Genomic DNA, 14,547 nt, shown 5'->3' with positions numbered 1-14,547 from the left:
GGAGAATCAGCTCCGACTGCGAAATCGGCTTTGATGCCAGGTTTTGCGCCCTTTCCTGATTCTCCGGACTCCCCAACCTAACGGAATCGCGGCACCCGCCGCGCAGCCGGAGAATCGCATTAGGTGCCCCGATGACCGATTCTCTGGGGCTTGAGCGATTCTCCTGCCCGGATGGGCCGAGTTCCTGACGGCGTGGCTCTTGTAATGATATGTAGATATGTAACCAATGGGTAATCAGAACACCCAGCGGTGGCATCACCACAAGAGGGCATCACACGACAACTATAAAACACAAGACACACAGGGCCTCAGCCCCTTTCGATGGCAGAAACCTAGAGAGCAGACCATGTGTCGCAAGTATCACCTTCATGCCATCACACGTAGTTTAGAGTAAGTCTGTATAACTAGTCAAGTTTACTGTGTTACTGGAGTCAGATCAGTAGAATGTAGAACTCATTTAGGAACTTTTTTAATTATTCAATTAATACATTAATCTTACCTCGAAGTCTGATGTATTCTTCAACAGCGTCTACTGCAAGTCGCGGTTTATGTTACTCAAAGTAACATAACAATACAGTTCTAAACATTTATAAAAAATCGTGATACCGGCATGCTGGCTGATCCGGCGGCAGGAGGATGTAGGTGTTGGCGTGGGGGAACTGCGGGCTCCCGTAACAGACACCGGCTGTGTTTCTGCGGGGGGGGGGGGGGGGGGGGGGGGGGGTGTAGGGGTCGAGGTCCTGCCAAGATTGGGGGAGGGGAGAGAAACAGCATAGACAGGCCGGGCAGTCGGCAAGCCCCCGACATGACAGGCGGTGCCCATGCAGCGCGCGCCATTAGGGCGGCCATCTTGTTGGCCACCCACCCCGGCCCCTGGGTGAATGCAGGGTTAACGGCCGTATGGGTGGGTGCCCCCTTCCCCCCCTCTCTCAACAGACAACGCAGGGTTAACGACCGTATGGGTTGGTGCCCCCTCTCCCTTTCCCCTCCTCACTCAACCGGCGACACCCACCAGTGGGAAGACCCAGGAACACACCGACGGCAGCCCCCAGTGAGGGCAGTGCCATCAAACGGTGGTCTTGGCAGCAGGGACTGCCGGCGGGAGCGGGGGAACCGACAGGCAGGGGGTGGGTGACATGCATGGCTGGAGCGTGCGGTGCCGGGGTGACCATGTAGCCCATGGCATCTGGCTGTGCATGGGTGTAGGCACCATGGTGACATTTTCTCCCTTCACCCCCGGCAGATCATAATGTTTGGGAACCAACCAGCAATGTTGGCCGCCGTGGCGGCGGCCGCTGCCCTGCATGCAGCCCTGTAGCAGCGTCAGTGCAGGTGGCTCAGAGGAGGTGGAGGCTGCAGCAGAGGAGCGGGCTGCAGAGGGGAAGGTGGCAACCGCTCAGGCTGTAGGGCTGCCCATCCGATAGGCCGAGGAGGAGGAGGAACGGGATGAGAGAGAGAAGGAGGAGGAGGAACAAGAAAAGGAGGAGGTGCTGGTGCCAAGGAGGCGTCATGAGGCCCCATGTGTACCGACGCCGCATGTCCTTCGAGGAACTCCGGACCAGGCATGCAGGATGAGCAAGGAGACAGTGGGACACATCTGCCACATGATGGCACATCTGGCACCGCGTGGGACTGGGGGAGGACACCTGCTATTGGTGGCTGTCAGGGTAACGGTCACGTTAAACATCTACGCCACAGGATCGTTCCAGTTGCCAAGTGATGACCTGTCCGGTATCTCCCAGGCATCGGCGCACAGGTGCATCCGTGCCATCACTGATACCCTGTATGCTCTGGCAGATCGGTACATACAGTTCCCTGTGGACCACGCCCACCAGGATGCTCGGGCAGCGGGGTTCGCTGCCGTAGCCGGGATGCCCCGGGTCCAGGGGGTGATCGCTGGGGTGCACGTCGCCCTGCGGCCACCAGCGGATGAAAGGCAGATGTTCACCAACCTCAAGGGGTACCACTCTATGAACGTTCAGGTGATCTGTGAGACCACCAGATGCAGATCCTGCAAGTCTGCGCCGGGCAGTGTGCCTGACTCTTTCATTTTAGCGCAATCATTCTTTCCCGGCATTTTTGAGGGACCGTCCCCCCATCTGCGGGGCTGGTTGCTGGGCGACCCATTGCGGTCGTGGCTGATGATGCCTGTACGGAGGCCACAGAGCGACGCGGAGAACCGCTACAGTGAGGCCCATTGCGCGACCAGGGGTGTGGAGGAGAGGTGCTTTGGGATGCTGAAGAGGCGCTTCAGGTGCCTGGACCACTCTGGAGGGGCCCTCTAGTACGAGTCAAGGAGGGTCGACCGCATCGTTGTGGTCTGCTGCATCCTCCACAACATCATGCAGCAGAGGGGGCGATGTGCTGGATGAGGATGAGCAGCAAGGGCATGTTTTGTGAGACGAGGGGGAGAGGGACAATGAGCAGGACATGGGGGCTGGCCATGCACAGGAGGCTGCACTAACTACGCCATCGGCAGGGCCAGCGAGCATGGGACACTTTGGTCGACACATGTTTCACCAACTAGGGGAGGGTTTTCTGGGCCGGGGCACGGACATCACAATACCACACCCCTTCACCACCTCCCACCCTCACCTCCCACACCACCGAACCATGCGGATGCACACCCCCCTCCATTATATATACACCTGCGGCACTATGACCTGGGGGCATTGGGTCGACCGTGGCAGTGGGTCTGGCTCATGGGATGGAGGATGATGACAGCCTGTTCTATGACGAGTTCCGTGCTCTGCATTGTTAGAGAATGTCTGACTCATTGCCCACAGTAGCACCTTCCAAGTGGGTGATCCCTGCATGCGAGCTGGCCAGTTCATCACACAGTCCTGTCGAATAGCTGGGGGTGGGGTGATGGCAATAGTTGGGGGTTTAGGGGGGGGTCTGCATGGCCCGGGCCTCACTCGTTCACCACCCCTCACCCACAGTGGCCATCACTTACTGCCCTACCCCCGCACCCATTGGACAGAACACAGAGGCAGTTTTCAACAATGGTGACTGGTGTTTAATATACAGCCTGTGCCCCAGCCCCTATAACTATACTGTGTCCTGCATCTGCACCAACATAACTGGTGTCGAGCTTTCTGGCCTTACGGGCCCTAACACTAAGCCTAGGTGGTTCCCCAGACGGTACAGGAGGAGTGGAGGTGGACTGCTGAGACTCCTACCCTGAAGCTAGGGTCTCCGTTGGCACACGTTTCCTGGGGCGGCCCAGCCTGGATGGGCCCAGCTGCTCCTTGGGCGTCCTGGCTATCATGGTGCTGCCCTGTTTTGCCCACCAGCCAGCACCTGGGCAATGGCATCGATACTCTAAGCTATGGCCTGCTGTGACTGGGCCACGCTGAGGAGCACTGCTGCAATCTGCAGCTGGCTCTTGCACATGGCTGCCTGTGAGTGGGCAGACCTGTCCTGGGCCACGGCCCCCGCCTGTGCAGATAGCCCTAGGCCTTAGCATTGATTTTAAATGCATGATGCGGTAATAAAAATATCACATGGCATCATTTGAGAGATAAAAATCTGCATTTGCATGTTCTATGATTCAAAAATTGAAAGCATTCAGTTAAATTTCTTCAGTACGTTCAAACGAAGTTTGCAATTGACCAGATGACCTGCAGAGCCTTCTCTAATATACCCTTATCTGATTTATCAAATTCAAATGTTGAGGGATGCTCTGTACTTCATTTTGTGCGACACAGCAACTATTGTAATGCTAGATAGAGTGGAGCGAGTTATGTGCTTTTTTTTGTAGCTGTTTTGACTATACACTGCTAAAAATGGAACATTTGGATGCTATCCTTATGTATTGGTAGAAACATGAGGATAAGTTCTGTTGCTGCAATCTAAAGAAGGACAGGCTAGAGAATTGGTACTTTAAGTGTGGCTCCCTCGGCTCGGCAGAATCCATAAATTGACTCTTTTAATGTCAATTTTTCTTATTAGAATTTTAAAAATTCCTTTAAAAGATTATTTTCCCTCAATTTATCAGGGATGCTAAAATTATATTCTAGAGCCATCGGGCACCCCGAGGCAGAAGGAGGTACTGGGACTCGTGGAGGGGAGGTGTCGGAACAGCTCAGCACCTCGGACTCCAACAATCTCCCCCCCCCCCCCCCCCCCCGTCCCCCCCCGTCCCCCCCCGTCCCCGGCCCGTATGTCCAAGGGAAAGTGTGGATGGATTCTGGGACGGGGGTAGGGGGTTTGATGTTGATGGAACCATCAATTCACCAGACACATGTTTCCGATGTGAATCTAGGCTTTAATTGACGTACTTCAGAGCCAGCCTGTTACCTGTCGATTAACTCGTAGTGAACTCAGGCTGACTCTGGACACGGTATTTATACAGCTGCACTAGGGAGAGGAGTTGTGGGCGGAGCCAATGGTGGAGCCCAGTACAAGTTCCTGAGTGCTCCCAGCACTACTCCCCCTAGTGGTAAGATAGCGCTACTGCGCTTACAAAGACAGTGTGAATGAACATATATACATCTATATTACATTCACCACATTCACCCCCTGCAAAAAAATCAAGTCCGGCGGAGTTGGTGGTCTAGTCTATAAAGTCAGTCTGTCCGGCGGTCGAATTGTCCGCTGAGATCTGTGGAGCACCGGGGTTGCAGCCTCTTGCGGTGGCTGGATGGGTGTAGTGTGCTGGGGTACGATGGGGGACTCCAGGGAGGGTTGTATACGAGCTTTATACTCTCCTGGTTCGACCGGGGACTGGGGGCGCTGGGGGCAGCAGCATGGGGTGTAGGGTGAGAGGTCCTTCTGTGGGGGTAGAGGGGGCACTTGATCCGGCGGGATACAGTGTCCTGACGGCCGTCAGGGAACTCGACGAATGCGTACTGGGGGTTGGAGTGGAGCAGGCGCACCTTCTCAACAAGGGGGTCGGTTTTGTGCGCCCTGATGTGTTTCCTCAGGAGTACGGGGCCCGGCGTCCTCAGCCATGCCAGAAGTGAGACCCCCGTGGTAGTGCCCCTGGAAAAAATGAAGAGCCTCTCGTGAGGGGTCTGGTTGGTCGCCGTACACAAAAGGGACCTAATAGCGTAGAGCGCGTCTGGGAGGACTTCCTGCCACTGGGAGACTTGGAGCTTTCTAGACCGGAGGGTCAGTAGGACGGTCTTCCAGACCGTCGCATTCTCCCTTTCCACCTGCCCGTTTCCCCTGGGGTTGTAGCTGGTAGTCCTGCTCGAGGCAATGCCCTTTTCGAGCAGGTACTGGAGCAGCTCGTCGCTCATGAAGGACGAACCCCGGTCGCTGTGTACGTAGCTGGGGAAACCAAACAGGGTGATGATGCTATGCAGGGCCCTAATGACTGTGTGGGAAGTCATGTCGGGGCACGGGATAGCGAATGGGAAACGGGAGAACTCGCCTACGACGTTTAAGAAGTAAACGTTCTTGTTAGTTGAGGGGAGTGGCCCTTTGAAATCAATCGTGAGGCGTTCAAAGGGCCTACAAGCCTTGACCAGGTGGGCGCTGACTGGTCTATAGAAGTGCGATTTGCACTCAGCAAAGATTGGGCAGTCCCTGGTGACCGCTTTTACCTCCTCGTTGGAGAAAGGCAGGTTTCGGGCCCTGATGTAGTGGACGAGCCGGGGTGACCCCCGGGTGGCAGAGTCATTGTGGATGACTTTTAATCGGTCGATCTGCGCGAGAGTTCGATCTGGAGAGTTCGATCCTCCACCTCAGAATTGTATCATTTTTTATTTTGCCCCTTTGCGAGTTGCCGAACATGAAGGCAACTGATCTTTGGTCGGTGATGAGGGTGAACCTCCTACCTGCGAGGTAGTGCCTCCAGTAACGGATAGCCTCCACAATGGCTTGTGCTTCTTCCTTAACTGAAGAGTGTCGCAGTTCTGAAGCGGAGAGGGTACGGGAGAAAAATGCAACTGGTCTCCCTGCCTGATTTAACGTGGCTGCAAGAGCTACCTCTGAGGCGTTGCTCTCTACCTGAAATGGGGTGGATTCATCCACCACCCGCATGGCCGCTTTGGCGATGTCCTCCTTGATGCCGTCGAAGGCCTGGCGTGCCTCGGCTGACAGGGGAAATCGTGTGGTCCTGAAGAGTGGGCGGGGTTTGTCCGCATATTGAGGGACCCACTGGGCGTAGTAGGAAAACAATCCCAAGCACCATTTGAGGGCCTTGGGACAATGAGGGGAGGGAGTTCTAAGAGGGAGCACATACGGTCCGGGTCGGGGCCCAGGACTCCGTTTTCCACGACATAGCCGAGGATGGCTAGTCTGGATGTGCGGAAAACGCATTTCTCCTTGTTGTACGTGAGTTTCAGTTTCTGTGTCGTCTGTAGAAAATGGTGGAGGTTGGCGTCGTGGTCCTGCTGGTCATAGCCGCAGATGGTGACATTGTCCAAGTACGGAAACGTGGCCCGCAGCCCGTACTGATTCACCATTCGGTCCATTGCTCGTTGGAACACCGAGACCCCATTAGTGATGCCGAAAGGGACCCGGAGGAAGTGGAAGAGGCGGCCATCGGCCTCGAATGCCGTGTAGTGGCGGTCTTCCAGACGGATTGGGAGCTGGTGGTGTGCAGACTTCAGATCCACCGTGGAAAAGAGCCGGTACTGGGCGATCTGGTTTACCATGTCTGCAATCCTGGGGATGGGATACGCGTCGAGGAGCGTAAATCTATTTATAGTCTGACTGGAGTCGACCACCATACGGAATTTTTCCGCGGTCTGAACGACCACCACCTGAGCTCTCCAGGGACTATTGCTGACCTCTATAACCCCCTCACTGAGTAGCCTTCGGACCTCTGCTCTGACAAATACCCTATCCTGCAGGCTATACCGCCTGCTACGTGTGGCTACGGGTTTACAGTCCTTTGTGAGATTGGCGAAGAGAGGAGGGGGGGAGGAATTCACAGCATAGCGAGGCTGCAGATCGTGAGTGGGAGCAGGGGCCCTCTGAAGCTGAGGGTGAGGCTCTTGAGGTTGCATTGGAAGTCTAGGCCTAATAAGAGTAGCGCGCAGAGTTCGGGCAAAACGTAGAGTTTGAATTTCGAGTAACTAGTGCCTCGGATTGTGAGTGTCGCAGCGGTGCGCCCCTGGATCTGCACCGAGTGGGAGCCTGAAGCGAGCGTGATAGTTTGCTGCGCGGGGAAAACGGGGAGCGAACAGCGTCTTACCAGGTCTGGATGTATGAAGCTCTCCGTGCTCCCAGAGTTGTAGAGGCATGGCGTTTTTTACCCGTTGATATGGACCTCTGCCATCGAGTTTCGTAGATTCTTTGGTCGTGATTGGTCCAGGGTGACCTCGCTGAGTTGCGGGTAGTCGGCGGCTCGATCAGCTGTGCTGGAGTGGCCCCGTGATGACTGCACTCTGAGTTCATAGCCTAATTCGAATTCCTCTGCTGAGTTGTCCGAGCGCGGAGATGCCGATCGGGCCTGTGGATCGCACGTGGTGTGCGGCAATTAAGATGGCGTCCAAGATGGCGGCCCCATGAGTCGCACGTGGCGGGCGGCGAGGAAGATGGCGTCCAAGATGGAGGCCCCTATGAGTCGCACGTGGCCGGCCGCGTGGTGGAGGTTTTCCAAGATGGCCACCCCCATGGATCATACGTGGCTGGAGGGGGCAAAGTTGGGGCATAGGCCGCAGCGTTTCGGGCCCCGCGGGGCTGCGAGCGAGGGGAGCGATTACTGCGAGTCGCTGGGGAGTTGGAAGCTGGGGCCCTTTTTGCGAGGCACACTCTTGCGTAGTGGCCTTTCCGCCCGCAGCTGCTGCAGGTCGCGTTGCGGGCCGGGCAGTGCTGCCGCGGGTGCTGGTTCTGGCTGCAGAAATGTCAGGCTGGAGCAGCATAGTGGCTGGCTGGAGCAGCATAGTGGCTAGCTGGGGCAGCATGGTGGCTGGGCGGCCGCGTAGCACAGGCCTGGGGGAGTCGCTGGTCGGGGGCCCATGATTGGGTTGCGGGGTCCGCGGGGAACGAGTTAAGGCTGCAGAAGGAGACCTCCATCGTGGTAGCAGCTTCCACAGTTGTTTCTAAGTCATGGGCCCCCTTTTCCAGCAGTCGTTGGCGCACATAGTTAGACCTGAGGCCCGCTACAAAAACATCGCGTACCGCCAATTCCCTGTGTTCAGCCGCGGTAACCGCTTGGTAATAACAGTCATTGGACAAATTATTAAGTCCTCTTAGGAATTCGGCGAGTGATTCCGTAGGCCGCTGACGGCGAGTCGTGAACACATGGCGAGCGTAAACTTCATTAATGGGCCTTACATACATTTTTTCGAGAACTGCTAGCGCTGCAGTATATGAACTGGCCGTGTTTAGTTGCGTAGAGATTCTGTGGCTCACCCTCGCGTTCAGTAGACTTAGCTTCTGATCCTCCGTAGTTTCGGCTGTGCTTGCTTCGGCCAGGTAGGCCTTGAAGCACCGGATCCAGTGAGAGAAGATTTCTTTAGCCTCTGCATCCTGCGGGTTGAGTTCCAGGAGTCCAGGCTTGAGGGCCGATTCCATAATCGATCTTTACTGTTCTTAAGTCGATTAAATTGATGGAACATTCAATTCACCAGACACGTGTTTCCGATGTGAATCTAGGCTTTAATCGACTTACTTCAGAGCCAGCCTGTTACCTGTCGATGAACTCGTAGTGAACTCAGGCTGACTCTGGACATGGGTATTTATACAACTGCACTAGGGGGAGGAGTTGTGGGCGGAGCCAAGGATGGAGCCCAGTACAAGTTCCTGAGTGTTCTCCGCGCTACTCCCCCTAGTGGTAGGATAGCGCTACTGCGCTTACAAAGACAGTGTGAATTAACATATATACATCTATATTACATTCACCACAGATGTTAATAATGGAAAGGGACGGGTCAGGCTCATGAGGCAGGGGCCCATGGTATGATGATGGTGGATAAGAAGGCGGGTTGGTGGCTGAGAGACCCCCAATTAGGATAGTCACGTGGAATGTCACGAGGGGGTTGGGAGGCCCAGTCAAGAGGTTAAGGATGCTGCGCATCTTATAAGTTTGAAGGCCGATGTAGCAATGCTGCAGGAGACTCACCTGAAAGAGAAGGATCAAGTGAGACTTTAAAAGTCTGGGTTGGCCGGTGTTTCACTCTGGATTTGACAGAAGGGCTCGAGGGATTGCGGTAATTGTCAACAAAAGGGTACGGTTCCAGATGGAGAAGGTGGTTGCAGATCAGGGGGGTAGGTATGTGATTGTGACAGGGGCGCTGGAGGGGAAGCTAGTGGCGCTGGTAAGTGTATATGGTCCCAATTGGGACGATGTGGGATTCGCGAAGAAGGTGTGTGGGGTCATCCCTGACTTGGACACACACCAACTGATAGTGGGGGGGCGAGAACTTGGTGCAGTAACCAAGATTAAACAGGCCACGCCCGTGCTCGCTGGTCCCGTCAGGGGGGAGTGAAGGCGCTGGATGGGCTAATGGTGGAAATGGGAGGGGTGGATTATTGGACGTTTCTGCACCCGAGGGAACGGAAGTACTCATTTTTCTCAGCGGTCCATAAGGTATACTCGTGGACCAACTTTTTCATGGTGGGGAAGGCGCTGCTGGTTGGGGTTAAAGGGTCGGAGAACTCGGCAATTGCAATATCAGATCATGCTCCACATTGGGTGGATATGGTACTGAAGAAGGGGGTGGTACAGAGACCAGGGTGGAAGTTAGATGTGGGACTGTTGGGGGACCGAGGGTTCAGTGACATAATTGAAAAACTAATCGAGGAATGTAGGTTTTAACTGTACGGGGGAGGTGTCGAAGGCAGTTGTCTGGGAGGCTTTAACGGCAGTGGTGAGGGGTGAGGTAATCACGTTCAAGGTTAGGCTACACAAAGAGGAGAGGTTGGAACGTCAGCAGGCAATAGATGAGATGCTGGAGGTAGATAGGAGGTTTGTAGAAGATAGGAACCCAGCGAAGTTGGAAAAGAGGAAGGAACTTCAGGCGAGTTTTGACCAATTATCTTCGAGGAAGGCGGTACGCCAATTGAGGCGGGCAAGGGGGGCAGTTTATGAGCATGGAGAAAAGGCGGGTGAGCTCCGTAGGGAGGCTGTGGCAAGGGAAATTCTCCATGTTAGGGACAGGGCAGAGAAGTTGGTGGTAGCTCCAGATCAGATTAACAAGGACTTTAATGAATTCTATGAGAGGTTGTACAAGTCAGAGCCACCTGGGGGTGGCCAGGTGATGCAGGAATTTCTAGATGGGCTAGAGTACCCGAGGTTAGGGGAGGGTGACAGGGCTACATTACAGGGGATGATAGTGGAGCAGGACATAAAGGATGCGACTGGGAGGATGCAGTCGGGGAAGATGGCAGGGACGCATGGGTTTCTAGTGGATTATAACAAATTCTAAAATAAGCTGGTACCGCTGATGGTGGGGATGTTTGATGAGGCGATAGGGAAGGAGTGTTTCCACAAACTTTGGGGTTGGCATCGGTTTCTCTGTTACTTATGAAAGATAAGGATCCGATGGAGTGTGGGTCGTATAGGCTCACATCACTTTTAAACGTGAACACAAAGATATTGGCGAAGGTACTGGCAGGTAGGCTAGAGGAGTGCCTCCTGAAGGTGATAGGTGAAGGTCATACGGGCTTTATGAGAGGGGAAGCAGCTCTTTTCGAACATTAGGAGGGTATTGAACATGGTTATGGAACCGGCGGAGGGGAAGGAAACAGAGGTGAGATAGATAGATAGAGAAAGATAGAGAAATACAGCACAGAACAGGCCCTTCGGCCCACGATGTTGCGCAGAACTTTTGTCCTAGGTTAATCATAGAATTTTGGAAAATTTGTCATGGCCAATCCACCCAACCTGCACATCTTTGGACTGTGGGAGGAAACCGGAGTACCCGGAGGAAACCCACGCAGTCACGGGGAGGATGTGCAGACTCCACACAGACAGCGACCCAAGTCGAAATCGAACCTGGGACCCCGGAGCTGTGAAGCAATTGTGCCATCCACAATGCTACCGTGCTGCCCTTAAGAAGTTAACCTACACTCCATTATTCTACCCTAATCCAAGTACCTATCCAATAGCCGTTTGAAGGTCCATAAATTTTCCGACTCAACTACTACCACAGGCAGTGCATTCCATGCCCCCACTACTCTCTGGGTAAAGAACCTACCTCTGACATCCCCTCTATATCTTCCACCATTTATCTTAAATTTATGTCCCCTTGTAATGGTGTGTTCCACCCGGGGAAAAAGTCTCTGACTATCTACTCTATCTATTCCTCTGATCATCTTATAAACCTCTATCAAGTCGCCCCTCATCCTTCTCCGTTCCAATGAGAAAAGGCCCAGCACCCTCAATCTTTCCTCGTATGACCTACTCTCCATTCCAGGCAACATCCTGGTAAATCTCCTCTGCACCTTTTCCAAAGCTTCCACATCCTTCCTAAAATGAGGTGACCAGAACTGCACACAGTACTCCAAATGTGGCCTGACCAAGGTTTTGTACAGCTGCATCATCACCTCACGGCTCTTAAATTCAATCCCTCTGCTAATGAACGCTAGCACACCATAGGCCTTCTTCACAGCTCTATCCACTTGAGTGGCAACTTTCAAAGAACAATGAACATAGACCCCAAGATCTCTCTGCTCCTCCACATTGCCAAGAACCCTACCATTAACCCTGTATTCCGCATTCAGATTTGTCCTTCCAAAATGGACAACCTCACACTTGTCAGGGTTAAACTCCATCTGCCACTTCTCAGCCCAGCTCTGCATTCTATCTATGTCTCTTTGAAGCCGACAACAGCCCTCCTCACTATCCACAACTCCACCAATCTTCGTATCATCTGCAAATTTACTGACCCACCCTTCAACTCCCTCATCCAAGTCGTTAATGAAAATCACAAACAGCAGAGGACCCAGAACTGATCCCTGCGGTACGCCACTGATAACTGGGCTCCAGGCTGAATATTTGCCATCCACCACAACTCTCTGTCTTCTATCGGTTAGCCAGTTTGTTATCCAACTGGCCAAATTTCCCACTATCCCATGCCTCCTTACTTTCTGCATAAGCCTACCATGGGGAACCTTATCAAATGCCTTACTAAAATCCATGTACACTACATCCACTGCTTTACCTTCATCCACATGCTTGGTCACCTCCTCAAAGAATTCAATAAGACTTGTAAGGCAAGACCTACCCCTCACAAATCCGTGCTGACTATCCCTAATCAAGCAATGCCTTTCCAGATGCTCAGAAATCCTATCCCTCAGTACCTTTTCCATTACTTTGCCTACCACCGAAGTAAGACTAACTGGCCTGTAATTCCCAGGGTTATCCCTATTCCCTTTTTTGAACAGGGGCACGACATTCGCCACTCTCCAATCCTCTGGTACCACCCCTGTTGACAGCGAGGACGAAAAGATCATTGCCAACGGCTCTGCAATTTCATTTCTTGCTTCCCATAGAATCCTTGGATATATCCCGTCAGGCCCGGGGGACTTGTCTATCCTCAAGTTTTTCAAAACGCGCAACACATCTTCCTTCCTGACAAGTATCTCCTCAAGCTTATCAGTCTGCTTCACGCTGTCCTCTCCAACAATATGGCCCCTCTCATTTGTAAATACTGAAGAAAAATACTTGTTCAAGACCTCTCCTATCTCTTCAGACTCAATACACAATCTCCCGCTACTGTCCTTAATCGGACCTACTCTCACTCTAGTCATTCTCATATTTCTCACGTATGTGTAAAAGGCCTTGGGGTTTTCCTTGATCCTACCCGCCAAAGATTTTTCATGCCCTCTCTTAGCTCTCCTAATCCCTTTCTTCAGTTCCCTCCTGGCTATCTTGTATCCCTCCAGTGCCCTGTCTGAACCTTGTTTCTTCAGCCTTACATAAGTCTCCTTCTTCCTCTTAACAAGACATTCAACCTCTCTTGTCAACCATGGTTCCCTCACTCGACCATCTCTTCCCTGCCTGACAGGGACATACATATCAAAGACACGCAGTACCTGATCCTTGAACAAGTTCCACATTTCACTTGTGTCCTTCCCTGACAGCCTATGTTCCCAACTTCTGCACTTCAATTCTTGTCTGACAGCATTGTATTTACCCTTCCCCCAATTATAAACCTTGCCCTGTTGCTCGCACCTATCCCTCTCCATTACTAAAGTGAAAGTCACAGAATTGTGGTCACTACCTCCAAAATGCTCCCCCACTAACAAATCTATCACCTGCCCTGGTTCATTACCAAGTACTAAATCCAATATGGCCTCCCCTCTGGTCGGACAATCTACATACTGTGTTAGAAAAGCTTCCTGGACACACTGCACAAACACTACCCCATCCAAACTATTTGATCTAAAGAGTTTCCACTCAATGTTTGGGAAGTTGAAGTCGCCCATGACTACTACCCTGTGACTTCTGCACCTTTCCAGAATCTGTTTCCCAATCTGTTCCTCCACATCTCTGCTGCTATTGGGGGGCCTATAGAACACTCCCAACAAGGTGACTGCTCCTTTCCTATTTCTAACTTCAACCCATATTACCTCAGTAGGCAGATCCCCCTCGAACTGCCTTTCTGCAGCTGTTATACTATCTCTAATTAACAATGCCACCCCCCCACCTCTTTTACCATCCTCCCTAATCTTGTTGAAACATCTATAACCAGGGACCTCCAACAACCATTTCTGCCCCTCTTCTATCCAAGTTTCCGTGATGGCCACCACATCGTAGTCCCAAGTACCGATCCATGCATTAAGTTCACCCACCTTATTCCTGATGCTTCTTGCATTAAAGTATACACACTTCAACCCATCTCCTTGCCTGCAAGTACTCTCCTTTGTCATTGTTACCTTCCCCACTGCATCACTACGTGCTTTGGCGTCCTGACTATCGTCTACCTTAGTTGCTGGACTACAGATCCGGTTCCCATTCCCCTGCCAAATTAGTTTAAACCCTCCCGAAGAGTACTAGAAAACCTCCCCCCCAGGATATTGGTGCCCCTCTGGTTCAGATGCAACCCGTCCTGCTTGTACAGGTCCCACCTTCCCCAGAATGCGCTCCAATTATCCAAATACCTGAAGCCCTCCCTCCTACACCATTCCTGCAGCCACATGTTCAACTGCACTCTCTCCCTATTCCTAGCCTCGCTATCACGTGGCACCGGCAACAAACCAGAGATGACAACTCTGTCTGTCCTGGCCCTTAACCTCCAGCCTAACTCCCTAAACTTGTTTATTACCTCCACACCCTTTTTCCTACCTACATCGTTGGTAGCAATGTGCACCACGACTTCTGGCTGCTCACCCTCCCCCTTCAGGATCCTGAAGACACGATCAGAGACATCCCTGGCCCTGGCACCCGGGAGGCAACATACCTTTCGGGAGTCTCGCTCGCGACCACAGAATCTCCTATCTATTCCCCTAACCATTGAATCTCCTATTACTATTGCTTTTCTATGCTCCCCCTTCCCTTCTGAGCCCCAGAGCCAGACTCAGTGCCAGAGACCTGGCCGCTGGGGCCTTCCCCCGGTAGGTCATCCCCCCCAACAGCATCCAAAACGGTATACTTGTTTTGAAGGGGAATGGCCACGAGGGATCCCTGCACTGTCTGCCTGT

Source organism: Scyliorhinus canicula, chromosome 9, assembly GCF_902713615.1.
Source record: "Scyliorhinus canicula chromosome 9, sScyCan1.1, whole genome shotgun sequence".
In the NCBI taxonomy this organism is placed as follows: Eukaryota; Metazoa; Chordata; class Chondrichthyes; order Carcharhiniformes; family Scyliorhinidae; genus Scyliorhinus; species Scyliorhinus canicula.
The sequence above is the reverse complement of the archived record's forward strand: the minus strand, read 5'-3'. Positions refer to the sequence as shown.